The 3,338-nt window shown below is 46.0% G+C and overlaps 1 protein-coding gene across 1 annotated transcript in view; it reads left to right on the top strand.

The window, feature by feature from the left end:
• The window catches only part of LOC107669260 (immunoglobulin-like domain-containing receptor 1), a 49,155-nt gene that overhangs the window by 20,520 nt on the left and 25,297 nt on the right, over window positions 1-3,338 (top strand). The gene's annotated exons all lie outside the window — the stretch shown is intronic.

The raw sequence follows: 3,338 nt of genomic DNA on the forward strand, positions 1-3,338 counted from the left end.
TTGCACACACGTGCGCATTCAATCGCCCCGAGTCTTATTCTCTTCTTTTAAATGAAAATAAATAAATAAATTGTGATCACACATGATATAAAACATTTACACTAGTTTTAGGCGTCACTAAAAATATAAAAATGTTGTACATTTTACCAGGAGCGGTACGTCGAAATAAGTAAAGGGGAAAATATAGATATATAAGTGACGTGACATGTGGCCAAGTATGGTTACCCATACTAGGAATTAGTGCTCTGCATTTATCCCATCCTAAGTGCACACACACAGCAGTGAACACACACACACCGTGAACACACACCCGGAGCAGTGGGCAGCCATTTATTCTGCGGCGCCTGTGGAGCAGTTGGGGGTTCGGTGCCTTGCTCAAGGGCACCTCAGTCGTGGTATTGAAGGTGGAAGAGAGCGCTGTATATATTTTAAGAGGCCAAAAGAAAAGGGCTATTGGGGGCCCCGACATGTCCGGACATGTCACTGTCATGTTTTATTTTAATTTTTCAATGTTTTATTTCCATAGACATAATTCAGTTCAATTCACGTTTATTTGTATTCGTATCACAGAAAATTAAAGTTTCTACATATTTACAAACTTTTATATTCATATTTACATTATATAAATTAATTTTATATAATCCAATCCCTACCCACCACAGTAAACTTTCTGCATTTTTATATTTTCATAAACATCATTTAATATAATTTATAATGTAAAAAGCTGTTATGTTCATGGGGCTAAATTTTGCTCAGGTCAATCATTTTGAGTATTACTATACATCTGGTTTGTGGGGACACTCCATAGACATAATGACTTTTTTTTACTGTACACACTGTACACCTACCATCACACACACACAAAAAAAATGTGCTTACATTTTTAATTAAATATTGTTTTAAGCGATCTGAATTATGACAACTCAAGAAATGTCATCATAAACCACATTTACCTTGTTATATCAGTGTAATACCCATGTCATTATACAGATTTGTGTTCTGATAAATCATATAAACAAGCACACACATACATAAACATTACAAGCTTAAAAGAGACTTATCCCCACTTTAAAGAATATGACAGCATGTTAATAAAGCAAATCATTCATTTTAAACAAGTATTCAACATTTATTTAAAGCTGCAGTCCGTAAGTTTTGCCTCTTTGTTGCTATCTCTGTTTGAAAACCTGCAATTGCAGCTGTGTGCGGAATTATCTTCCTTGCGTGGGTTGTATGGTGGCACGGCTCCAGCGCGGATGAATCTAATGTTTTGAGGAGTATGTATGGCACTCAGTCACCGCACCGGTGTGGATATTGTACTTTGCACTCACAGATTCTAGCCTACATCTTGGAATATATGACTCAAATAAGCATTTTCACTGGATATTGTCAGCTGAACAAGTAAGTAACAAGTCTGCCACGTTTGTTCTGACCAACTGAGGAAAAAAGCATTACAATAAATTGCGCTACCAACGGTGATTTAATCTAAATTAGCTCATATCACAACAAACCATGTGTCAGTGTTGTGGACTTGTGTTTCCTTGTTTTACCCCTGTCTTAGTTCCTGTTTCCCTTTCTTGGTCATGTTTCCTATTCCTGTCCTCATTATGTTTATTTGGTTCCAGCTGTGTTTTCTCTCATGTCATCATGTTCATTATTTCCAGGTGTTCCCTCATTAGTTTCCTTGTCTACTTAAGCCCTGTGTTTCCCTGTGTCTAGCGTCGGCTGTAAAAACGTAATTCTTTAGTTTCTGTGGTTGTATCCCTTGGTTTGTGTGATTAAAGTCGAATTAGAAGTATTCTCCTGGATCTCCTCATTCCTTCCCCGAGTGATCGTGACAGAACAGCCGACCGTGACAGTAAGCGTCGCCCCTTCTACCCGTGTTTGTTTTTTGAAAAGTGTTTTGTTTTTTCCCATTCGTTTCTCCCCGCCCAAATGGAGGAACAAGCGAGGTTCATCGCCCGTCACGAGCAGATAATCTTTGCGAGGGCATTCGTGCCACTCGCCCTCACCAGCTCCCTATATGGGGAGACCCTCTTGATGCTGTTCCGGCTCGATATAACGTACCATCTGCCAATGGAGCTCCCAGACACCAACAACCTCGACTGGAAGGAGGTGGTCATCCGGTGTCTTGGAGAGCCTCCGATCCCGATCCGGAACCCCTCCGCCGGCCGTTCCACAGTCCAGCCTGCAGGTGTTCCCTCATTAGTTTCCTTGTCTACTTAAGCCCTGTGTTTCCCTGTGTCTAGCATCGGTTGTTAAACGTCATTCTTCAGTTCCTGTGGTTGTATCCCTTGGTTTGTGTGATTAAAGTCGAATTAGAAGTATTCTCCTGGATCTCCTCATTCCTTCCCCGAGTGATCGTGACAGAACAGCCGACCGTGACAGTAAGCGTCGCCCCTTCTACCCGTGTTTGTTTTTTGAAAAGTGTTTTGTTTTTTCCCATTCGTTTCTCCCCGCCCAAATGGAGGAACAAGCGAGGTTCATCGCCCGTCACGAGCAGATAATCTTTGCGAGGGCATTCGTGCCACTCGCCCTCACCAGCTCCCTATATGGGGAGACCCTCTTGATGCTGTTCCGGCTCGATATAACGTACCATCTGCCAATGGAGCTCCCAGACACCAACAACCTCGACTGGAAGGAGGTGGTCATCCGGTGTCTTGGAGAGCCTCCGATCCCGATCCGGAACCCCTCCGCCGGCCGTTCCACAGTCAAGCCTGCCGGCCGCGGCTCTTTCCAGCCCGCCGTCCGTTCCGATGCCTAGCCCGCCGGTGGTTCCTCAGTCAAGCCCGCCGGCCGCACCGATGTCAAACCCGCCCGCCGTGCCGAAGTCAAGCCCTCAACCAACAGCAACTGCTTACCTCACCACCAATCAAAGAAGAAACCTGAGGAGAAAAAGGCTGTTGGCTCCAGCCCCAGAGCTTGCTCCAGTGTCGGCTCCATCCCCAGAGCTCGTTCTAGTGTCGGCTCCAGCCCCCCAGTTGAGCCCAGGGAGGGCTCCTGATCCCGAGTTTAGCCCACGGAGGACTCCTGTCCCCGAGTTTTGTCCAGTGAGGGCTCCTGTCCCCGAGTTTAGCCCAGTGAGGGCTCCTGTCCCCGAGTTTAGCCCAGTGAGGGCTCCAGTCCCCAAGTTTAGCCCAGAGAAGGCTCCAATCCCCGAGTGTAGCACAGAAAGGGCTCTTGTTCCCATGTCCAGCCCAAGGAGAGCTCCAGTCCCCAAGTCAAGCGCAGGGAGGGCCACTGTTCCCGAGTTAGGTCTACGGAGGGCCTCGAAAGACAAAATTCTCCCCAAGGATTTTTTTGGGGGGGGGGGGAGTATGGGTCCATCCGTGGGGGCC

Source organism: Sinocyclocheilus anshuiensis, unplaced genomic scaffold (genome assembly GCF_001515605.1).
Source record: "Sinocyclocheilus anshuiensis isolate Anshui unplaced genomic scaffold, SAMN03320099.WGS_v1.1 scaffold596, whole genome shotgun sequence".
Classification (NCBI taxonomy): domain Eukaryota; kingdom Metazoa; phylum Chordata; class Actinopteri; order Cypriniformes; family Cyprinidae; genus Sinocyclocheilus; species Sinocyclocheilus anshuiensis.